Source organism: Pelophylax lessonae (genome assembly GCF_965119305.1).
Source record: "Pelophylax lessonae genome assembly, chromosome: 2".
Classification (NCBI taxonomy): Eukaryota; Metazoa; Chordata; class Amphibia; order Anura; family Ranidae; genus Pelophylax; species Pelophylax lessonae.
Window position 1 is genome coordinate 351824047 of NC_138769.1, and position 26341 is coordinate 351850387.

The window sequence follows — 26341 nt, forward strand, 5'->3', positions numbered from 1 at the left end:
AATGTTTTCTGACCAATCACATGATGCACTGGGTCCTCTTCCTCTATTCCATCTTCTCCCAGCTATGAGCAGACCCAGATGATACAGAGAGTTGTCCCGATGTGATAACATCAGCACTGATCTCTGAATCAATTCCCAGTGAATGCAGTATGAATGCTTAGAGGGCCATACTGTCTTGCATTTACAGTCATTCTATAGTCCTGTGGGTTGTGTGACAATGGCTGTCACTTAACTTGAAAAACTGAGGACATATTGTGGGGAAGAAAAGGTATTGTTGAAGACAGCTCCAGAATGAAGAGAAGTATATCACACAAAAATTAAAAATAGTCCACTATTGGTTTGCTAAGGAGTATGGTAATATGGTGAGGTACGTAGTTGTTTGCACAGGTGCAATGCTGTAAAGGGTTGTCAGCCCTTGTGGTACATATTATGTGGTCACGAGTTTGCTTATTTCCAGACTTTCATTTATTGGTTGGAGGCAGTAGCTGCCTATCTCTAAAGGAAGGAATACTTGTACAGCTTTGGGTGATTTCTGACATAGGTGTAGACAGATAGGAAGCATAGGCTATAAATTATAGCATTCCTTACTTGTTCAGTACGTAAATAACATCTATATATTCCAACATTGTAATGACATCAATATATTTCAACATTGTTTGCAATATTGTTTTGAAACTAGCTTCATATATATCCATGTTTCTTACAGAGACACAGTTACTGCCGTGAAGCCTACTCACCTCCATTTACACTTACCAAAAGGTTAGTCCTTCCTGGTAAACATTTCCTTTCCCTGATCACACTGGTGTACAGGGTTCACCTGATTATCCCAAAATCTGTTCGCATCATAGTTCATTTCCATATAATCTTCCACATAGACTTTTTTTGATTTATTGGTTTTCTTGCTTTTATCGATTTTATGGATTAACCCTTTGAATTGAATAATTAACCTAATGTCCAACTCATTTATATCACATTTTTTGTATTTTTGAGATTGTATACATTTTTTACATATACTGATTTATTGATTAACCATATACAGGTACAGTATATGACTCAGATTTTTCAATAAATTATTACTATTTTCATGTGCCACTAGACCGATGTTGCTTTTATTAATTCTATTTTAATTACTACTACTACTATCACTACTATTATTATTTATCTATGTATGCATTCATCTGTGATTGATATAAATTTTATCAGTATTATCATTGTGTTCTCTTTCTTTTATTTGATAGTGATCAAATATGTACATGCAATCAGGCTCTCAGTGAAACTAATATACCAGCTTCTGATCTCATACAAATGCTGTTGTATCATTGTAGTATTATTATTTTTTACGACCAATCCAATCTTTTCAGATTCAGTCGATCTTTTTGCTTTTTTTGGTTTGGAACTCATTTTTATATGCGCCATAGACATGCAATCTACTCTATGTATATATGTATGTACAAATATTTATCTTTTTATATTTTTAACTTTACGTTTGTAAGTTAGCCCTTAAAGGAGTTGTAAAGTCAGAAGGTTTTTTCTATCCATTAAGATAAAAACCTTCTGGGTGTAGCAGCCTCTCCAGCACCCCTTACTACTTACCTGAGCCCCATCACTGTACAGCGATGTCCACGAGTCCCTCCGCCGCCCGGGACTCTCTCTCCTGATTGGCTGAGACACAGCTACTGCTCCTGTGGCTGTCAATCAAAGTCAGTTAGCCAATCAGGAGAGAGAAGGGGGGGGTGAGGCCAAACAGCAGCTCCATGTCGGAATGGACACACAGAGCTGCAGCTCGGCTCAGGTGCCCTCATAGCAAGCTGCTTGCTGTGGGGGCACTCAAAAGGAGGGAGGGGCCAGGAGCAGCAACGAGGGACCCGAGAAGAGGAGGATCCAGGCCACTCTGAGCAAAACCAACTACATAGAGGAGGTAAGTAGGACATGTTTGTTATTTAAAAAAAAAACAAACAAAAAAAAAAAAAAACGAGACTTTACAATCACTTAAAGAAGGTTCAACTTGAACATTCTAAAGAGTCAGCTGTCAGCGCTTAAGAGGTCTGGAAAAAGCAGCATGCAATATGTGTGAATATACAAACACAAAAAGTACATAAAAAAGAAAAAAGCAGTGCTGCGGTTTTCTTTTTTATTGACTTAAACATTCTCTACCCACTTACCGCCTGCTGGATGTCATAAGACATCCTGGATTTTGATTGAGGATATCTGAATGATGCCTGCAGCCGCAGACATCATTTAGATATCTTTTTATTTCTGCAGGCGATTCCCTGCACTGTAGAAAAAATCATAGCACTTGATTGTTTTTACAGGCCGTGGGAGGGGACATGCCCCCCTCCCGCCGCCCTCCAGTGCTTCTACCAGCTTGCCTGTGCGATTGGTGAGCCGGAGAAGGATTCCGCCGGCGGAAGAAGTCTACCATAGAGAATACCACGGACCAGGTGGTCTCTGGCAGTCTCTATGGCCTCCGGAGTTCGGGCGTGGTATTAGGACCTCACGTCCGGCCCGACAGTTGTAAACACCGCCTTGTATTCTGTTGGAAAGGCTGAGATCACATTTTTTTTTTATCTCAGTCTTTTCAGGCTATAGGAGAGATGTGAGGTCCTTTAGACCCCCAGATCTCTCTGGAAAGAAGACCTGTCATGCCCTATTCCTATTATAAAGGATGTTTACATTCCTTGTAATAGGAATAAAAGTGATTCAAAAAAATAAATAAATAAATAAAGGAAATGTGTAAAAAAAAATGAAAGCCCCCCTATCCCTGCATGCAGAAGCAAATGCAAACATACATCGCACACACATATGTAAATGGTGTTTAAACCACACATGTGATGTATCACCCCGAATGTTAGAGCGAGAGTAACTCTAAACAGGTAATCTGTGTAAAATTTAAAAGCGTCGCTTATGGGGATTTTTAGGTCCCAAAGTTTGGCGCATTCCACGAGTGTTCGCAATTTTAAAGTGTGGAATGTTAGGTATCTATTTACTCAGTGTAACTTCATCTTTCAAATTATGCAAAATAATGGGCTAACTTTGGTGTTCTTTCTTTTTAATCAAAAAAAAAAAAAGAAAAAAAAATTGCTGCGTAAATACCGTGTTACAATGAAGCGTAAATACCGTGTTACAATGAAAGGACCACCCTTTTATTCCCTAGGATCTCTGCTAAAAAAAAACAAAAAAAAAACATATATAATGTTTGGGGGTTCTGAGTAATTTTCTAGCAAATAAATTATGATTTTTACATGTAGGAGAGGAGTGCAAGAATTGGCACAGTATGGAAGTGGTTAAAGTAGAATTTTGACAATTGCTATTTCTGCTTTTTTATTCTAAGAATTCTAGCTACCTAGCTGGTATTCTGATAAACTCTCCTTAAAAATTTCAGTCATCAACCTTAAACAAGTAATTGATTGGGAAGAAAGGAGCACCCAGTGTCCATAGTAATACCACATTTAATGGGAGGATAACAATCATTTATTGAGAGTAAGGTAGAAATAATTCAGGGGCAGTAAACTATGGAATATGGAATAAAGCTGATTTTGGAATTTTTTTTATAAAGTGGCAACAGTTCATGGTAGAATTTAACAATGGGCTGAGAGTCCACAAAATTCTTGCTCTGTGGTTCAGTAGCTCTAGTTGTTTCGTAAGCCTTAAACCAAACAACTGCAACATATTTTATATTCTACAAGATAAATAGAAAAAGAAGATGACACAAGAAAGTGAACACAATTATCCTTGCCACAAAAAACAAAAACATTGACAAGTGCAAGTGAGAACAAGCTCCCAATCATGCCTTCAGTCCAAGTCTCAGTAGTGATAACATGTTCCAGTTTCCACATCAGCCTATTGCTTAGTAGGGCAAAATCTGTAAACACATCTGTTGATTTTAAAAAAGGCATTCAGCAAATGTGTTTTTTTTTTGTATCACAAAACTTATCTCAGTCGAAATCATGGAAGTAAATCACGAGATACAGCTATCATCAGATACGCTCACCTTTTATGAGGACAAGGCAGAACATTGTGGTAAGTTCCCGAACCGGATTGTTAATTAACAGCTCCAGCGCATTTTTCCCTCTAAGCAAAGTAAATATTGGCTTATTTCCTTGGATCAGCTACCAAAGAAATATCAGGCTAGCACTTGTTTCAGTTAGCTTGGACTGACATGAATCAAAGCTTTGATTTTGTATCTCACTGCAATGGAACACTTCTATTTCCAATGTCCTTTTATAGCTCTTTCCAAATGAATTCACTTAGAAAATTCTGGTCGGACAACAGTTGGAATAGTCTACTAAATTATTACGTGTTTTTTTGTCAGGCTTGTTGTAACGAAACAGTAAAGGACACAGGACAGTATGCCAAAACGATGAGAAAAAGTAAATGCTAATTGAAATTTGAACTGGAATATTACAGGTCTGATTTCATAGCTGACAAAAGTTGTTTAACTGTGGGAGGTTAGAAACTAAGAGCCATATTTAAAGAATATCGTAGTATCTGCTGTACAAATTCTTGACATCGCTATAATTATTCCATGCTGCACCAGTAATTTATGTTTTATTAATAAATCTAGTGTATAAGACTTACATAATCTGCATGTAAACAGGCATTGATTAGCGTCTCAAACGCAAAAAATTCCTCGGCATCCAGAATTTAAAATGGCCGACTCGCGACCGTCGTCCCGCCCTACCGGTTTTGTCATAAATGACGTTATCAGGGACACTATGCCCTTGTCATTTATATGCCGAGATGACGTAAATTATGGGTAAACTAGTAGGGCAGGATGTACGCTCACCACTGCGCATGCACGGTAACGAGTCGGCCATTTTAACTTCTGGACGCCGAGGAATATTTAGCGTTTGAGATGCTATTTAATGCCTGTTTATGTGCTAATTATGTGAGTGTACCTACTATTGTTTCATTAAATAATTTGTTGATACGGTATCACGGTATGTTGGCAATTCTTTATCTTTAATGTCAACTCGTGATCTTGCTGGAGTTGTATACATATCATGGAACTACTTCCTGATTACATCTGATGCTGATCCTCCCTTACCACTGTGGCCGGTGAGCCGGTTTAAACATAGGCTTCTGTTGACCACTCTTTTTAGGGGGTTACACAAGATCTGGTAAGCAGGATTTGAGTGTGAGAGGTGTCACTGGGTCTACATCAGGATCTTCTGCCTATCACAATGGTTGTGGGACAAATCACCTTCATCTATTTTGGGACTTTTATATATGATTATTGGTTTGATTGTTTTGGTATAATCCTAGCGCTACATTATTTTTTGCCTTATGTTTGTTGTGTTTTTTGTATCATGAACACAGTGTTCTGCAGTTTTTTGAATTTGAGTTTCATTCTGGTGCAGATTTATTTTTGATTTATAAATGTAATGCATAGTACGGAGCCTTGCAGTGTCCTGGGGCGAAACGAGTGCTATCACATGACTTCTTCATCCTCCTGACACTTTAATGGGACTTCACTTGCAGTTAAAGCACAGAGCAAATAGCGTTTTTCTAAATGTGTTTGAGGATTATTTATTTTTATTTCTTTTAAAAGCAGTGATATTGCCATAGTTAGTCCAATAGGCCACTAAAATGAGTAAAATTAGAGGTGACCTAATGTTTTCTTAGATAGGTTTGACCCTTTTTATGTCTAGCTACAGTTAAGCAGACAGGGATTATTTTTCATGTTTGTCTTAAAAAGTGTTTTGTATAAATATCTGCACATCTGACTGAATGAATGATGTTACGATTCACATGCATCCATTTATGAATCAAAACATGGAATCCAGCCTGTTTATCCCAGATTACAAAGTCCTTGTCACAAGTAGCCACTGACATTCACCTATGCTACGTGATGCTAATACAGAAAATTATCTTTTATTTTTTTGCTATATTATATTTCCACTTTATGTTTAATATAACAACTTACATGATCTAATTTTTCAATATTGTAATTGCAACATTTATGTTTATGATAGCACCAGGTTACATCATCTAATATTGCAATATTGTTAAGTTGTTGATAATGTTGAATTTGGTTAAAAGTATGCCTCCTTGTGTATCACGGAAAGACTAGGAAGCTTATTTTTCTAGATGTAGAAGATGTAAAAATAAGGTGCAAATTACACTTACCTTTGTAACTTATTTTAGGAAACCAGCTACTTAGAGGGGGAATTAAACTGTATCTGAGCATCACAAACTGAAAATGCTTTTATTATTCAAGCAAGCTCACCCTTCTATTCATGTCTTTGTGCTTTATTTTGTTGAGAAATAACTTTGAAAAACACCCCTCTAGCATTTCTAGCCATAAGCATCTTGAGTAAGCTTAATTTATTAATACTAGTAGTGGTCGTGGCTAGACGTCTTTTTGGATGAATGTGGAGACTGCAAGCCATGGCTTCTCTCCAACATCAGTGCCTGACCTCACAAATGAGCTTCTGGAAGAATGGTCTAACATTTCCATAGACACACTTCTAAACCTTGTGGACAACCTTTCCAGAAGAGTTGAAGCTGTTATAGTTGCAAAGGGAGGGCCAACTCAATATTGAAAGCTACGGCATAAGACTAGGATGCCATTAAAGTTCATGTGCGTGTAAAGGCGTCCCAATACTTTTGGTAATATAGTATATATATATATATATATATATATATATATATATATATGCAGTATATCACAAAATTGAGTACACCCCTCACATTTTTGTAAATATTTTATTATATATTTTCATGTGACAATACTGAAGAAATTACACTTTGCTACAATGTAAAGTAGTGAGTGTACAGCTTGTATAACAGTATAAATTTGCTGTCCCCTCAAAGAAACTCAACACACAGCCATTAATGTCTAAACCACTGGCAAAAAAAGTGAGTACACCCCTAAATGAAAATGTCCAAATTGGGCCCAAAGTGTCAATATTTTGTGTGGCCACCATTATTTTCCAGCACTGCTTTAACCCTTTTGGGCAAAGAGTTCACCAGGTCACCACTAGAGTCCTCTTCCACTCCTCCATGACGATGTCACGGAGCTGGTGGATGTTAGAGACCTTGTGCCTTCTGTTTGAGGATGCCTCACAGATGCGCAATAGGGTTTAGGTCTGGAGACATTCTTGGCCAGTCCATCACTTTTACCCTTAGCTTCTTTAGCAAGGCAGTGGTCATCTTGGAGGCGTGTTTGGGGTCATTATCATGTTGGAATACTACCCTGCAGCCTAGTCTCCGAAGGGAGGAGATCATGTTCTGCATTCATGGTTCCCTCAATGAACTGTAGAACCCAAGTGCTGGTAGCACTCATGCGGCTCCAGACCATGACACTCCCACCACCATGCTTGACTGTAGGCAAGACAAACTTGTCTTTGTACTCCTCACCTGGTTACCGCCACACATGCTTCATACCATCTGAACCAAATAAGTTTATCCTGGTCTCATCAGACCACAGTACATGGTTCCAGTAATTCATGTCCTTAGTCTGCTTGTCTTCAGCAAACTGTTTTCGGGCTTTCTTGTGCATCATCTTTAGAAGAGGCTTCCTTCTGGGACGACAGCTATGCAGACCAATTTAATGCAGTGTGCTGCGTATGGTTCTGAGTGGAACCTGTCCTGTTAAACCGCTGTGTGGTCTTGGCCACCGTGCTGCAGTTCAGTTTTAACATCTTGGCAATCTTCTTATAGCCTAGGCCATCTTTATGTAGAGCAACAATTCTTTTTTTTTAAGATCCTCAGAGAGTTCTTTGCTATGAGGTGCCATGTTGAACTTCCAGTGACCAGTATGAGAGAGTGAGAGCGATAACACCAAGTTTAACAAACCTGCTCCCCATTCACACCTGAGACCTTGTAACACTAACAAGTCACATGACACAGAGGAGGGAAAATGGCTAATTGAGCCCAATTTGGACATTTTTTTACTTAGGAGTATACTCACTTTTGTTGCCAGTCAGTGGTTTAGACATTAACCACTTGCCGACCGCCGCAAGTAGATTTACTGCGGCGGTCAGCCCCTCACAGGCAAAGTGACGTAAATATACATCACTAGCCTGTGAGGCTCTGGGGAGCGAGCGCACGCCGCCGCCGGCGCGCTCCCGCGCGGTCACGGTCCCCCCCGTGCGTGTGACCGGCGGACCCGATGACCGCCGCTCACTCTGCGATCGGCGGGGGAGAGGGAGAAAGTCAGGCAGCTTGTTTAAACAAGCTGCCTGTCATTCTCCCCTGTGTAGAAACACCGATCATACGGCTCTACTATGTAGGACCATTGATCAGTGTAACTACAGCTCAACAGACAGCCAATCACAGTTAGAATCACGCCCTTAGGGACACACACAGCCCCTCCCTCTCAAATAAAGTTAACCCCTTCACTGCCAGTGTATTTTTACAGTAACAGTGCATATATATATATAGCACTGATTACTGTAGAAATGTCACTGGTAACCCCAATGTCACTGGTAACTCATAAATGTCAGTCAAGGGTCCGATCTGTCCGCCGCAATGTCGCAGTACCGCAAAGGAAATCGCAGATCGCCGCCATTACGCGTTAAAAAAAAAAACAACAAAAATGACAAAAATCTTTCCCTTTGTTAGTAAATGCAATAACTTTTGCGCATACCAATCAAAATACGCTTTTTGCGATTTTTTTTACCAAACATAGGTAGCATAAAACAAATTGGCCGAAAATGTTAAAAAATTTAGATTTTTACTTTTTTTTGGGGGGAATTTCATGTAAAAAAATGTGAAAAATATTGTTATTTTTGCAAAATTGATGCTCTTTTTTTGTTTATAGCGCGTGATCAAAAAATCGCACAGGTGATCAAATACCACCAAAAGAAAGCTCTGTTTGTGGGAAAAAAAGGACGTCAAATTCATTTAGGTACAGCGTCGCACGACCGTGCAATTTTCTGTTAAAGTCACGCAGTGCCGAATCGCAAAATACCCCCTGGTCAGGAAGGGGGTAAAATCTTCCGGGGCTTAAGTGGTTAATAGCAGTGTGAGTTATTTTGAGGGGACAGCAAATTTACACTGTTATACAAGCTGTACATTCACTACTTTACATTGTAGCAAAGTGTCTTTTCTTCAGCGTTGTAACATGAGAATATATAATAAAACATTTTAAAAAATGTGAGGGGTGTACTCACTTTTGTGAGATACTGTGTGTGTGTATATATATATATATATATATATATATATATATAACGCAAACTGGCACTTTCTAACTACGCTCTTATCGCTGTGATATCCATGCAAACTGTTACATTCTGCTAGAGTTCTTGGGTTTTTGAAAAACAACAGATATGCTGGCTGGATCAACAGAAGAAAAAGGAAAAAGAAAACCTAAAAAGAAAACGAATTCAGCCATCACATCTAAGAATTGGTAAGCGACAATGTAATAAATGTTTGCTTTTGGGTTTAATACTGTTTAAAACCTGAGCATTAATTACACTGACCGAAGCACTGTTGTGTAATCTTAACCTAAATGTTTTAGAAAAAAATCTACTTTTTTAAGCAGATTGTGGAGAACAGGCTATACAGTGCCGCATGTCACTTCTTTCCAACCTCTTCTATGTTTTCTGTATTGTAACTACATCAGGTTATTACTGTGCTGTTGTATGCTGAGACCTAGTGGCAGTTTAAGGCCCCCACAACTTGTTTACTTATGTGATTTGGCATGTTCCTCTCTTCCTATGCAATGCTAGCTAGTATCTTCTATGTTCCCTCACTCATTGTTTGTTTTATGCAGAGACAGGGCTTGGGAAAGTCATTGTCTTTTCACATTTTCAAAGAATGGAAAAACATCCTCTGTACTGCAATTAGCTAAAGTAAAACTGCACTGGATTTAGCATTTGTGCCTTATTAAAAAGTTAAGCCGCCTGTAGATGTGCCTGGAACCTGCCAAGTCCACGGGTGACCCTATTGGTCATACTGGCATAGAGCGGCATATAAAACAGAACAATGTGGGTGTTTGAAGCAGAACAAGCACTTCTTCTGGACCACATTCTTGGGATTTCACAGCTGTTCCTTCAAAACAGGTGTACATTAAGAAGGAAATGGGTAAGGATTATAAGCAAGATGGTTATATATTAGGAAGGAATGGGGTTGGGGAAGAAGGTGGGGGGGTTACGGCTAAGACTCAAAGTACAATGCTATAGCTGTCCTGAACTGTGACCTTCAATGGCTGTTTTTTTGAACCGTACAAGGCTATAACTGTCCTGAACTATGACTTCCAATGGCTGTTTTAATGAGACAGGAGAAGGTTGTCACAGTTTCTTTGTAAATTAATATAACTTAAAGTGGAGATGCATTCAACAGGGGAAGTTTTGCTTTAAGACCCCCCCCCCCTCCCTTCTCTAAATGGCACTTTTTTGGGGGCAGGTACCTAGTTCTACTCCCCCCCCCCCACCCACCCCTCTTCCCAATCATCTGGGACACATCACAGGTCCCAGAAGACTGCGGGACCATTCACAGTGCACAGAGCCGCTCACGCATGCTCAGTAGGCACCTAGTTTTGAAGCCGCAAGCTGTCCACAGTTCAGATGCCAGTGCTGGAGAGACAATACTTCGAGAAGGGATGGATTTTGTGAGCACATCGCTGGATCATTGGACAGGTGAGTGTGTGTTTATTAAAAGTTAGCAGCTACACTTTTTGTAGCTGCTGACTTTTAAGAAACATAAAAATGACTGGAGCTTCGCTTTAACTTACTTACAATGAAATGCAACACAAAAATGAAAAGTGACATGCCAGTCTATATTCTATACACTTTTTATTTACCAAATAAGAAAGCATATAATATCATAGATACCACAAAGTAAATCAGTTGGCAAAAGGTAACATACTAGTTAGAGAAGAAAATATGAATGTCAACACACCAAACCATCTCTTAATGTGACAGAACTGTAATTATGCATTAATTAAGCTTGTAATGGCTTAATGAATGGGTAAACCAGCTTCAAAGAAAGAGAAATTCTTGTGTCCCTAGGAAGTACGGGCAAATGTGCTAAAACCAACTGCATCCCTTTCTGCCTAATGTGATCTTATCCTGACTGTGTAATGATGTTGCATTTAACAGTGCAAGTGCCTTAATATTTTAAACCTAATCATGAACTTAGCACTGCTCCCGTTTCAGCGTTGTAATGGTAACATTGTGAACCCAATTCAGACAATATAGCAGGGCTGGTATGCGAAAATTGAAGCAACAGTGGAGCAGATGCCCTGTTTTATTTTCCAGGATATAAATGATGACATCTTACTTGCTTTTAAAAAGCTGCTGTATACAAGAATATTTAATAAAATAGTTTTTTTTATCCGCTTCCGGACTGCCCTTCAGCTAGAAATCACATACCTGTACGTCAATTTTATTTCATGGTCCGGGGGCGCGCATGTGCACCGCCCGCGACCCTCTTCCGGACACAGCAGGAGCCAATCAACAGGTCCTGCAATCCCGATGTTTGCTGGCACCCGGCAATCATTCCCGAGAGGCAGAACAGCAGTCTGCCAATATAAACAAGGCAGATCACTTTTCTGTCAGATGGGAAAATGGAGATCCTGTGTTTCTGCTAAGCAGGAAAATTGACCTCTGTCTACCCCAGTCAAAGCACCTCCCCCACAGTTAGCAAGCACTCCCCACTCCCAGGGAACACATTTAACTCTTTGATCGGACCTGATGTTAAACTGTTCCCTGCCAAGTTCATTATTACAGTGGCAGTGCATTTTTTTGGCACTGATCACTGTATTGGTGGTACTGGTCCCCAAACAGTGTCAGTTAGTGTCAGATTTGTCCGCCGCAATGTCGCAGTCCCACTTAAAATTGCTGCTTGCCGCCATTACAAGTAAAAAAATATAAAAAAATAAAAATTCCATAAATCTATCCCATAGTTTGTTGATGCTATAACTTTTGCACAAATCCGTCAATGTTCCCCTTTTGGGATATTATTTTTTAACAAAAACATGTAGCAGAATGGCCTAAATTGATGAAGAAATTAGATTTTTTTTCCCTTTTTTTAATGGATATGCTTTTTTTAGCAGATAGTAAAAAATACTGTGTTTTTTTTTTTTTAATTGGCAGTTTTTTATTTGTTTACAGCGCAAAAAAATAAAAACCACAGAGGTGACCAAATACCACCAAAAGAAAGCTCTATTTGTAGGAAAAAAAAAGGACATCAATTTTATTTTTGTACAGCTTTGCACGACCGTGCAATTGTCAAGTAAAGTAAAGAAGCGCTGTATCGCAAACAAATGGACATGAAAAGGGGGGGGTAAACCTTCCATAGCTGAAGTGGTTAAAGAAATAACATCAGGTCTGGTTGGACAGAGCTGCCACTTTTCATGTCTGCTTAGTTTATTCTTCTTTATTCCTCTATTATAGTTTACAACTTTTCCCCAGCCTTAACAAACAAAACACTCCACTGAAATCCCAATTGGGATCCAAAATAAAGTATTAGTAGCGCAGACAAAAAAATGAAAGTATGTGATATACTTCATCTATAAAAAACAGTCCATCATATGGAATGACATTTCCGAAATAAAGATGCTTGTAACAGTTCATAAAGTCAAGATCACTTAAGAGCCCAATCCACCAAGGTAGGAGACACAGCTATGTGACCAGAAACACCAGAACAGTTGGTTCATCCACCGCCGTGACATTAAGTGAGGATGGCAACTCATCAGATATAATGGCCCACCCACTCTCGCAGGTAAGGCTAACAAGCGTGTGGACGCTGATATTCCAATAAGCCGATTACCCTCTTATTCGCCTGTCTCCACTGTGGATCATAACAGCCCAAGGAACCTTGCACCTTTATGCGTCCATGCTCATCCGACCATCCATAAATGGCTCAGCAGCAAAAAGAGATAAAGGACGCACTAGTGTGATATTGTTTAAAAATACTCAATTTATTCATCACACCAAACAATAAGAAATGCACTCACAAATAGATTCTTGTATCATATGCAGCAATGTACCATAAACATGACATCATAACCGCTTAGGAGCACTGTTGCAGGCTAAACCGCCAGCCCTCACCCTCTCCACGCTGATGTTGTGCTGCTGGAATCGCTCCGCTCGTGTCCCCAGATCACTTCCGGTACACCGTAGGTTCACGCCCTCTCTGTTACGAGCATCTTTATTTTGGAAATGTCATTCCATATGATGGACTGTTTTTTATAGATGAAGTATATCACATACTTTCATTTTTTTGTCTGCACTACTAGTACTTTATTTTGGATCCCAATTGGGATTTCAGTGGAGTGTTTTGTTTGTTACGTTTTCTATTTAAGTAGCTGCGACAGGTCGCCAAATAAGACCTTATAGACCATTGACTTTTCATTATTGTATGTGTGCAGGGGATATATTGCTTTTAGTAATATTATTTATTTTGTATTTTCCCCAACCTTGTTGCAGCAAATTCATACGTTTCTGAGAACCCTAGCAATTGCCACAGCAGAGTTGGTAGTTATTTCAACTGTGGTGGAAAAAAACTTGATACAAGACTGCCTGTTGCTGATAGACTAGCCATTCTACCAAAAATCATCTAAGCTGTGGTAAGCTCCCTGTAATCTAAATACATTTTGATTAAATAAAGAATGTAAGTGTTTAAAAGCAAACTCCACCAAAAGGTCCTCCCTAAAATCACCAATTCTGTCCAACTGACACAACCTTCATACCGTCAGGTGATGGCGTGGTGCTCCACTGATGAACTCACCATAATTAAAACCTACTTCACTAAAAAAAAAAAAAACAGCACAAGGAACTTTTTGACTGATGCCATGTGTCCCTTGTGCCTCCTTCTCCTCCTATCCCCCCCCCCCCCCCATAATCTTCTGGTACTGCTGCGATTAATAGAACTAAGGGAGCTGTGACAGACAATTAAAGAGAGTGCCCAACTATGCTCACCTTTTCTGTTCACCTTCTCCATTCATAGAAGTTGTATTATGCTTCTATGAATGAAGCATGATCATTTAACAAGATCATAGAGTATTGGCAGATGATTGAAAGATACACCCCCCTCTTTTCATAGATCACATTTTATTCATAGATGCTGTAGTACAGTTTCTACGAATAGAGGACCTGGGCAAAAAGGGCAGGTATAATCAGGCACTCTTGAGGAGTGCCTGTCAGAAGCCCTCCAAGGAAGGGAGGTTGTGAAGGGGACTGAGATAAAAGTATGGGGGGCTATACAGGGTACTGGGGCGCAAGGAACAGAAGCTGTAAAGTGGACTGGGGTGCAAGGAAGGGGGGTTGTGAAGGAGACATTCTGGTTAAAGTAAGGGGGGGACTGTAAAGGGGATTAGGGTGCAAGGAAGGGGGGCTGTGAAGTGGACTGGGGTACCAGAAAGAGGGGTTGTGAAAGGGACTGGGGTGCAATTGGGGATTGAGATGCAAGTAAAGGGGGGCTGTAAAGGGGGCTGGGGTGCAAGGAAGGTGTCTGTGAAGTGGACTGAAGTGCAAGGAAGGGGGGCCCTAAAGTGGACATGGGTGCAAGGAAGGGGGGCTGTGAAGGAGACTGGGATACAAGGAGGGGGGCAGTGAAGTGGACTGAGATGCAAATAAGGTGGGGTCTGTAAAGGGGGATGTGATGCAAGGAAGGGGGGCTGAGCACACTGATGTAAAGGGTGGAGGTCTGTGATGAAAGGTGTGATGTGAAGGGGACAGAGAATATTTTCTCCCACAGCAGTTACATAAAAGGATATTTTGGAAGTTTAAGAGAGGGGTGGAGGACCCCAGGCACACTGACAGTTAGTCTTTATAAAACATTTTTTTCCTACTCTCTCCAGGCCAGTAAGGTGAAGCCAAGGGCCCTTCCTCTTATTTTATGGCAGTCCTTCCTTCTGGATTGTGCACAGTGTAATTATTGAAAAATAAAGCATAAATGGAGTTCTTGCTCCCTCAACGATTGCTAGTCAGCCAGGTTTTTGAGGCAAACAGGATTAGATGGGTTTAAATTTAAGCAATTGCAATGTTTATGTTTTCCAGCATGGTAGATTTTATATATCAAGGATAACATTGCTTCCAAATTGTACAGAAAATGTAAACATCCTTTTAAAATACATGATGAGATAGAAAATTTAATAGTTGGATGAGAGATTTGAGGTAGGTTTAGTGGATCATCAGTTGTGATCACAACAGTCATAAAGCAACAAATGATCTCAAGTGACTTCCAATGAATTAACAATGGTAAATGTAGAAACCGTTACAAAATGTTATTGATATCATACCAGCAAAGTGTTTCTCAGTTATCTTGTTGTTCATAAGACTTTACCTTTTCATAGAGACACAAAAGATTGAGTTGCAAGATTTAGGAACCAAAGGAGTAACCAAGAAACCCCAGGGTAATTATCTCAAGTAATGAGACTTTTTTAATACAAAAATCAATACTTCTTATAATGGAAATAGATTTCTTTGCTCCTGCAGGGCTAAGCTTGCAAATCTTTTCTTCTGGTTTTAAAATACAACTGTCTTACTTCAGCCCTTCCCCCAAAATTCCTTCATTAAGATTGGTGGTAGTCTAATCCGTTTAGCATTTTTACAAAGTCTGAATGTTGCACTTAGACTATAACTTCCATTAGAAAGTTGTGGCAGACTAATGTTGTTTTCTCTGAATAAATACTAAAGACTAGAACTAGAACATTTTTAATTATCTGTAATGTGTACCTTAGTCCTGTAGGGAAATAAGGGGAAACATTTTACTTTGTTTCTTCAATTCATAAACTGGAGCTAGCAAGAGTATTTTCAGATGAGGTTCAGCAAAGGCAGCTACCATGTGTTTTTTTTTTTCATATGACAGGCTTTCTTGAAGTTGTGGGTCACTTTTCTCATAACCCAAAACTACCCTTTTGTTGTAAGAATAAACTAATCATCTCTTTCATAGATTTCCTTATGTTTGTACCATTCAGAGAGATTTATTTATAAGGTATCTAAAACTGCAGGCCTAGATATTGGGCATCTAAATCTACAGGTCCAAACATCAGTCCTCCAATACACCAGATCCAAATATAAGATCTGCAATACAGCAGTTCTAGATATCAGGCTGCAAAATAGGGTAAGCAAATAGCTGGACTGTCCTAGGCGGCTCCCTCTGTTGGGACATGGGCTTCAAAGCTGCAAAAGCTGGAGGCTGTCACTACTGGTGCTGCTGGCGGGCACTGCAGCGTAGGCGGGGCTGGGACCTCTCATTCTGGGGGCTACATTGCTGGACCTTCCCTGCACACCCAGGCAGTCATCACTAAGTCCACAGGTGGCCAGTCAGGTGCCTCACGACTCGCTGCTGTCATTGAGGAGCCTGCACAGGGACTTCTTGCCTCACAGAACCCAAGTATCTGCTAGACCGATGAGCGGGCAGAAGCCCATCTTATCTCTGACACTGATCTCTTTTAAGGACACTGCATTTCAGGCACCCTTACACCTGACCTATTGGAGGGAATTTGCTAGGAAAATATAACCTTTTGCATCTAAGCTCTTTAAGCTGCCATGTACCACCTCTGGGCCCTATCATAGCTAGCTGAAGATCAAGGATAACAACATTTCAAGAACCTTATTTTTCCACGAGAGACTCTGCTTATAGAACTTGTGCCAAAACATAACTTAATAACTGTTACACTACTGTTTATGGAAAGGTGAACTCCTACAGGAACCTTTTATACTGATTACCCACTACTTCTTTTAGCATCAGGGCCTAGAAGGAGTGGACTGACTAAAAACCTCCTCTTCTCTCTATTCTGGGGTCAATCAACCAATTCATGATAACAATTTGCCTTACGGTTATGGTCATATCTTTGTGGGTTTCTGTGAAATTAATTTTGCTGCATTATCATTCAACTTGGTTATACTTGTGTCTGTTACTGTCTGTTTGACTTATTTTCCTAGTAAAGTGTTAACTTGCAAACCTTACTAATTATGAGTGTCTTTGCATTTCATGTCTGCTTTAAATATGTCAGAATTTCAAGGTCAGGGCAACCAATGGGGACCATCAACTTCCAGCAGCCCTTGCGGTGGTAGCGCTACATGTACATTCCTTCATCATAAAGATTAGGTCCTGTGTAGCCTGGGCCCAACAGATACACCTATATTTATATCATACCAAAATGCTTTATGTAGCGTCAATGTATAGCTGATATCAATATTAAAAGAAATAGGGGAAAAACTGAATTAATATGTTAAAATGTTCTGGGGGGTGGGGGTCACTGATTGCATTCTTCAGCTCGTTAACTTCCAAGGGAGTGGCAAGTTTGGCATTGCATTTAAATCAGGCATGCTGTGGCAGACTGATTGTTAGGGGAGGTGCTGCAATAGAAGCTATTAATTATATACAGTATATGGAAGTGATTACCCTAACAACCAGTATGCCTCTGACAGCTTTTTTTAAAGCTGGTCTTAGACAGTACAGCCTCCTTATGGAAATTAAGGGGTTGAAATGTATATATTACTATTTAATCCACCAATAAAATGTAGCACCCTCCTGGGTTTAGGAAAGGCTGTGAGGTAAATTTAGTTTGGCTCCACTGTAATTAGTATAGTGGAGCAGGGGTTGAAATCTGTGAAACATAGTGGGTGGGAGGGCAAAGGCTGCAGTCTGAATATTTATGGGACTTCCACCAATCCCTGGGGAGGTGTCGAAGAAGGTGGCAGAAGAGCCCATAAAAAGTTTGAGCCTGAGAAGCAAGGTGGAGATTGCAGCATGCTTGTGTAAGGCAGTATTCCAGGGTCAAGTTGGAGGAGACCCCTTGTTTAGGGGCCTTGTCCTCCTGGGCAAAAGCCATGGAAGTTGCCAGAGTCAGACACTGAGGTCCCAACTAGGCCTAGCTGGGGGTACCGAAATGAAGGCCATCCTAGGGTTTCAGGGGGTCTGCAGAGAGCTCACAGTAGCAGCGCCATAAAGAAAGCTGTGGGAGGGAAACCAAGTTGTCCAGAGGCTGAGTGAGTCTTCATCTCCCTCATGGGGAAAAAGCCTGGTGGATTTCAGCAGGAGGAAACCAATGATCCTATGGCTCGTGAGTAAGTGAGTGAGTAAAAGACCCCAGCACTGTAAGGGTGACTGTGTTGTGTTTTAGTCTTGGGAAGAAGACCGATCACAGGTAGAATGGAGATTCTGTGGTACTTTGGTGAGAGAAGTACTACCTGAAGTGTGTCGTACAGCCAAGCAGAGGTGCAATACCATTGAGAGTTGTATGGGAGCAGCTGAAGGGGTACAAGACTTTTTCACAAGAAGCGGACAAGTGCAGCCAAAAATTAGTAGTCCTCAACCTGTTCAAGTTCTACAGTTACAGGGTATCCCATGCTCCCTATCCCCATCCAAGTTTATTGTTAAAAAAAAAACAAAAAAACAACAACAAAAAAGAAACCCCGAGACTGATTCTTAAGCTAGAGAGAGAATGCTGAAAATGTTGTGTGTCTAGCTGTGTGTGCATTAGGGGGAGGCCCAAACTACCAGCAGCTCTCTAGGAGGTGCACTACAAAAGTAAAAGGAAAAGTCTAACTTTTTCCTTGTCAATATTTTTAAAAGAAAAATCTGATGTCACTTACCTTTAAAGATGGGCATACATGCCTAAAAGAAGTACTAGCTCAGTTCAGCTTCAGTTTGTTACTGTATTTAAATCTATTATTACTTCTAACACTCCCTTCCCATAGTCTGACAATGCTACTGTCCAAATGTGACCCCTTTGCTCCTTCAACCAGATTTGTTGCACTCTAATACGGGAGGTGTGTGAGACCAGGTTATCAGGTGAAAACAGATGAAAAAAAAAAGTCTAAAAAAATAATACTGGAAGATAAGAACAGCGCCACTCTAAGTGCAGTAAAACCAATACTTTATTTGACATATAATAATGCTGGGTACTCACAAGATAAAACGTTTAAAAAGCATGGTAAACGTATGTAGAAAGATCCATTAATCCAGTGCCTGGGCAAGGAGGGGCTGATGTGCTCCAAATAGATCTGTCCGACTGCGGGAGTGAGCAGTATCCGGACCCCGAGGACACCTGCAACGCCTCCGGCGGCGGACTTCCGGGTTGGGCGTAGAGCGTGGGCGTGATGACGTAGGCGACGCGTTGTCGGAGCATGCGCTCCTTCCTCAGGAAGGAAATCCCCCAAATCACTACAATGTCATCGATGTACCTCCCATAAAATATCAAGTGGGAGGCAAAGGGGTTATTTCTGAAGACATAGTGGGATTCCCACATACCCATTGTCAAGTTGGCGTAGCTGGGGGCAAAATTTGCCCCCATCGCCGTGCCATTGGTCTGTAGGTAAAAGGACCCTTCAAATTCGAAATAATTATGTTTGAGACAAAAACATGTGGCATCCAAAATAAACTGGGCCTGTCCTGGATTGATATTGGAACTGTTGTGCAAGGAGAGGGAGACTGCTTGAAGGCCAACCGAATGGGGGATACTAGTATACAAGGAATTGACATCCAAAGATGCCCACATATAAGTGGGTTCCCAATGGTAGGGTGCCAGGAGTTCTAGAAGATGTACTCCATCCCGTATGTATGAGGGCAAGTCCTGTGCCAACGGCTGGAGAAACTGATCCACATACAGGGAGAAGGAATTGGTAACACTTTCCATTGATGCCACAATAGGCCTCCCAGGTGGATTGGTTGGATCTTTGTGGACCTTGGGAATATGATAGAAATAGGGCAATGCATAAAAATCTCTAAGAAAGAATGCATATTCTGTTTTGTTAATAATTCCCTCTTCTTTAGCCTTATCCAATAATGATTTGGCCTCCAAGGTATAGCCTGGCAGAGGGTCACAGCTCAGTTTACAATAAGTAGAACTGTCTGATAATAAACGCTGGGCTTCCCTAAGGTAATCATCTTTGTCTTGGATGACAATGCCTCCCCCTTTATCGGCTGTTCTGATGACCAAATTATAGTCCTTGGACAAATCTGTGAGGGCTTTCCTTTCACTGGGAGTCAAATTGGAATTATTGAACCCAGAAAACTTTTGATGTTTATGATTGTTGGCATGACACATGTTTTTCATCTCGCTAAATACAACCTGATAAAAAGTCTGCACATAGGGCCCCTTGGATTTAACTGGATTTTTAATTTTTATTTTATTATATTTATTATTTATCATTATCATTATTATTTGTTGCTGCCATTAGGATCAGGTTCCAGATACAATATTTCCTACTATTAGGTTTTTATTCATCATGTCTATTTCCTTCTTTTAGTAAATTCTATAGTTTGTATTATATGACCACTTTTATCTATTGATGTATACCCTGTGTGCATATATTCTACTATATCTGCTTAGCTCTTAGGTTAGAACTGCCGTCCAGGTGTCCTCAGTGAGGGTATTTGCCGCTTAGGACTCCTCTTAGGACCCTGCGGCAGTCGAGCATTCCTCCCCTATTTAATGCCCTTCTCCAAGATGGCGGGTTCATAGGCCTGAGGAAGGAGCGCATGCTCCGACAACGCGTCGCCTACGTCATCACGCCCACGCTCTACGCCCAACCCGGAAGTCCGCCGCCGGAGGCGTTGCAGGTGTCCTCGGGGTCCGGATACTGCTCACTCCCGCAGTCGGACAGATCTATTTGGAGCACATCAGCCCCTCCTTGCCCAGGCACTGGATTAATGGATCTTTCTACATACGTTTACCATGCTTTTTAAACGTTTTATCTTGTGAGTACCCAGCATTATTATATGTCAAATAAAGTATTGGTTTTACTGCACTTAGAGTGGCGCTGTTCTTATCTTCCAGTATATTGCAAGTTCCTTCTCGTCTTGAGAATCAGCAGCCTTCTGGAGTGCACAGACCGGTGCTTCTTATGGACTTTTTGGACTTTGCCACACAACATCCAGGTCCGTGCATCTTCCCATTAATATTTTCCTAGGAGGTTATTGAGGTTCATTTTTGAGTCCTGTTGCGCCAGTTTTTTTATGTTTAAAAAAATAATACAGCTCCACATCTAATGGTTGGTAGGCTGCAATATACTGTATTTATTTTTTGGTAGTACTTAAAATGTTACTAAACCCACAACAGTAAAATCAGTCTGTACAGTATATGCAGTAAAGCATGCTTGTTATACTCACTGTGGAAACTAAGGGATCAATCCTCTACAATGTGTAAAAATGCTGTTTGATTCTGTCTTCTCTGACCTTCCCTTTTTTTTACTGTCCCCAATTCACCTGCTGATAGAAAAGAGCCTTGAAGGTACTATTCATATGCTCAGTTTTGTTGTGTATTGCTGGTGTGAACAGCAAAGGTCCATTCAGCACTGTCCAGACAAAGAGTCAGGGGTCCTGCAGCCTCATAGGACTACCCAGAGGAAAATAAAAATTCCTCCTAAAAGCTTTAACCAGTGCTGGACACTGATAGAAGTCACAAGACTGCTATATACTTCTGATAAGAAAATGTGTTTAGCGGTTTATATTTACTAAAATATTTGCATTTCCAAGTTGTGTTTACTGTGGGAGACCAGATATAGTGAATTCAGTGTCCTGGGTTTAGGAACACTCTAAACTCTTTTGCCTCTCCCTGGCAGCACTTTTTGTTCTATCACCTCTCCTGTTTTTCTTTTACCCATCCTTAACCACTTTAGCCTCGGAGGATTTGGCTGCTCAATGACCAGGCCCTATTTTGCGATTTGGCACTGCGTGACTTTAACGGACAATTGCGCAGTCGCGCGATGCTGTACCCAATCGATGTCCTTTTTTCAAGCTTTCTTTTGGTGGTATTTGATCACCTGTGCGATTTTTATTTTTTGCGCTATAAACAAAAAAAGAGCAACAATTTTGAAAAAATAATAATAAATAATATTTTTCACATTCTTTTATATAAAATTCTCAAAAAAAAAATGTAAAAATCAAACTTTTTTAACATTTTAGGCCAATTTGTTTTCTACTACATATTTTTGGTAAAAAAAAATTTGATTGGTTTGCGCAAAAGTTATTGCGTTTACTAACTACGGGAAAGATTTACGTCATTTTTATTGTTTTTTTTTTTTTTACTAGTAATGGCGGCGATGTGCGATTTTTTGTGGGACTGCGACATTGCGGTGGACAGATCGGACCCCTAACTGACATTTTTGACACTTTTGGGGGTACCAGTGACATTACTACAGTAATCAGTGCTAAAAATATGCACTGTTACTGTAAAAATGACACTGGCAGGGAAGGGGTTAACAGTATGGGTGATCAAGGGGTTAAATGTGTCCCTGGGGGCGTGATTATAACTGTCAGGGGGCGTGGTTTGTGAAGTCATCACAGAGACATGCAATCCTATATAGCAGGATCGCATAGCCTCTGTGATCACTTCAGGGAGAATGACAGGTGGCTGTGTTTACATCAGCCGTCTGTCCTTCTCTCTCAGCTGCGGGAGATCACGAGTGGCAGGCGGCCATCGGAGCCACCTGTCACACGCACTGGCTCCCCAGCTGACAAAGGGGGGGGGTGGTAGCGCACCGCTGGCGGCGAGCATTAGCCCCCCCAGGGTCTCCTGAGCGAGCGACGTAGTACTACGTCGGCTTGCCCAGGAGCGGCTGCCTGCCGCAGTAAATCTGCGGCGGGCGGTCGTTAAGTGGCTAATCTGTGTTCCTTCTACACAATCTGTGTTATTCCTGTTGCTTTTATGCCCCTTCAGCAACAGTACATCTTAAAGTTCTCAGCTGATTGGCCTCTAGTTGCTATGATCTTAGGCACAGTGGCAAGAATGAAAGCAACTGAGTGTATTACTGTATTTTAAACAGTATGTGCTTAAAATGAATATAAGTGATCAATAAGCGCAATCTTTTAACATATAAATCTGTGCCTGAGTGAATGGGCAGCCAACACCTGTAAGTGATTCGAAAATTATTATATAAACTATAACTCAAAATGGTGTAGTGCAACTCTTTTATAAACATAAATACCTTAAAAAAACGGTGTCAAAAATATATTCCATGTATTATAAAAATGTGCATCAAAAATTAGGGAATTTCTTCCAAAAGTGTACAAACACTGGCAAAGACAGCTTGATACAGAGATGGCCGTGGGATGACGTCATGTACGGGGTTCTTCATCCTATGGTCCCTTAGGACGAGGAATCCCATACATGACGTCATCCCGCGGCCACTTCTGTATCAAGCTGTCCTTCCAGTGTTTGTAAAAGATGAGCGATTCACAGTCAGCACTGCCTATAGTGCCATTTCTTGTAAGTGAAATATTTTATCCTACTATTAAATGAGAGTTTCAAACAGAGAACACTAGGGTTGTGTGCTTTTTCTCCCTGCGTGTATGCTGTTTGTATCTGAGATTCATCCATCTATCCATCCACTCTGAATAGGATGCAGTGAAGATTTGGAAGTAGTAGCTGTTTGCTTCATCCCCAGAGAGGGAAAACAGTGAGGCCAATCTGAATAGGTGGTGGATTCGCTTTATTTAGTTTTGTCACCATGGTGGTTTTCGTTGATTGAAGGTGGAAAAAATGAATCTGTCTTCACATAATTAGTTGCACATGTGGACATTTGTTGGACTGCGCTATTCATATATTGTTTTTGGAAGAAATTCCCTGATTTTTGATGCACATTTTCTTGTTACATGTAATATATTTTTGACACTGTTGATTTATGGTGTTTATGTTTATAGGAGAGCTGTGCTACACCATTTTGAGTTGTAGTTTAGGTGCTTATTTTTAAAGCGGTAGTATCCCGCTTTTTGACACTTTTACCTACAGGTAAGCCTATAATAAGGCTTACCTGTAGGTACAAATAATATCTCCTAAACCGGCATGGTTTAGGAGATATTTGCAGTGCATGCAGCCGCTCGCGCGTGTGGCGCATGCGCTCTGAAGGTCCGGGGGGACCTTCAATTTTGTTTGCCGGGAGCTTGCCGGAAAATCACTCCCGCGTGCATGCGCAGGAGTGACGTCATGGCGGCTCCGGTCAATCATCGCGCCAGAGCCGTCTCTTCCGGCCGAACCCAGAAGAGACGGCGAGGGCAAGCGAGGGCGGCGAGGGATCATGGCAGCGCCCGCAGCGATGTCCGGGGGTCCGTGTCGGGGCTTCGTTCTAAGGTAAGTTACACATAATGGGCTAGTATGCGATGCATACTAGCTCATTATGCCTTTGTCTTGCAGGTTTTTTTGTTATTTATTTTTTATTTTTTTTAGGGTTTACAATCGCTTTAATGTTTCACATTAAACATATACCTGCAAGTGAAGTGATCTATCAGGACTTAAATTTCTGACTAAGGGTCTTTTCACACGAGCGGTGCACCCAGCGGACTCCGTTTTACTCAGCGGGGATCGATCCGCCGATCCCCGCAGAGCAAGCGGATGACAGCTCCATCACCGCTTACTTTGCAGAGACGGAGCTGTCAGATCCCCGCTCTCCTCTATAGGAGATCGGATGAAAACGGACCACCTGTACATTTTCATCTGATCCAATCCGATCCTCCAGACAGATGGGAAATATGGTTTCCATCCGTCCGGATTTCACAAACAGGATCAAATCGGATAGCAGCGGGTGTCAGCGGACATGTCTCCACTGACATCCACTGCTCCATAGGGCTGCAAGGTGTATCCTACCAGGTCCGCCTGAAAAACTGACAGGCGGACCGGATCGGAAAGCCTGTGTGAAAGGGGCCTTAAGTTCCACTTTAAGGAGATATAGATTTTATCAACGTAGAACAGCTGGGGTCTGAATCAGTTGTAAATGTTTAAACCCCTAAAGCTTAAAAGAAGGATTGAAGGGCTATGTGCAGCCTAAAAAACCCAGTTTGGCATGCCAGGTTTAGACATTTGGCCTGGCGTGTCTTCATAGGTCATTACACACTGCACCAGCCAATAATTCTTATCTCTCACTTTATCTAAAATCATAGCAAATCTACTCCATGTCCGACAAAGGGTAGTAAGCAATAAAACTGAACAGGGATATTAGTCATCATTCATTGTTGCACATTCATTGTAAAGCAACGTAAATGGCTTACTTGAAGCTAGCATCTAGAGAACTACACTATATTTTCGTCATGCATTAGAAATTGATGCCTTGAGTTCCCTTTTCCCAGTAGTGTACTAGAAACCTAACATACTCACTGTCTGAAAAGGGAAACCATTTTGAAACTCTGGGTTTAGAAAGATTGTCCTAAGAAGAGCGTTTTATTTATTTTTTCTTAAACACATTAATACGTAAAAAAAAAAAACAATAACCTATATTTATAAATGTATAGAAATTTTAAGGCATTTGCAACATTTTCATAATTTAGGGAGTAAAAAAATAGGTGTTTAGGTAAATTTTAGACAGTTGCAATCTGATTTAGCTCTGTCTACATCTGAATTGAAACCTAAAGTGGTTGTTAATCTCAGACATGAAATATGAACAAAGTATATCCCTGTAAAGTGTGTCTCAATCCAGCCCACTAAGTGTAATTTCTGTCTGCTGCTTCGCTCCTCTGCTATCTGCATGAACCGCTTCTGACAAGTTTTCCTGACACGCAGAGAAAATAGGGGGGAGGAGAGGGAACTCCAGATGCTTGACAGCCTCAGCTCTGTTCCTATGTGTTGTTTGAAGGGGTGGTGTCCCTCTGCAGAGTGTAACTTTAGCTCTCTGCCCCTGTTTTCTGAAAGCTCAGACAATCTTCATAAATTCAGGACTTTGAACAGATGTAGATAAACAGGTACAACTTATGTAGGAGGATTTGTTTCATCTCAGGCCAGTCACTTTACTGGGTATATGTAAGGGTTTACAATCACTTTAAGCATTTTATTATTGGAATTATTTTATTGGAAATAATACCAATCTTGTTTGTGGATGTCATTATGAACTGAGTAAGGACTTTCTAATGATATGTGACAAATGGGCAGAGCTCACCATTGAATAAATAACAGGGGATATAGAGGCTGGTGTCCTAAAAGCCTAAAAGCGGTTCCCATAGGAGATTCCCTTGCATAAATCTTTATCTTTTCCAGGTAGCAAATAGGGTCTTGGTGCTCTCTTGTACACTATATTACCAAAAGTATTAGGGCGCCTGCTTTTACACGCACATGAACTTTAAAGTTATTGTAAAGGCAGAAGATTTTTTTTATCCTAATGCATTCTATGCATTAGGATAAAAAAAATCTTCTGTGTTCAGCAGCCCCCCCCCCCCCTCAGCCCCCCTAATACTTACCTGAACCCATCTTTATCTAGCAATGTTGTTGGAGTGTCTAAGCTGCCTGGGACTCCCCTCCTCATTGTCTGAGACAGCATAGCAGCGCAATTAGCTCCTGCTGCTGTCAATCAAAATCATTTAGCGAATCAGGAGAGAGAGGGGGTGGGGACGGGTTGTGGCTCCGTGTCTGAATGGACACAGGGAGCTTTGACTCAGCTTGAGTGCCCCCATAGCAAGCTGCTTGCTGTGGGGGCACTGAACAGGAGGGAGGGGCCAGGAGAGCAGAAGAGGG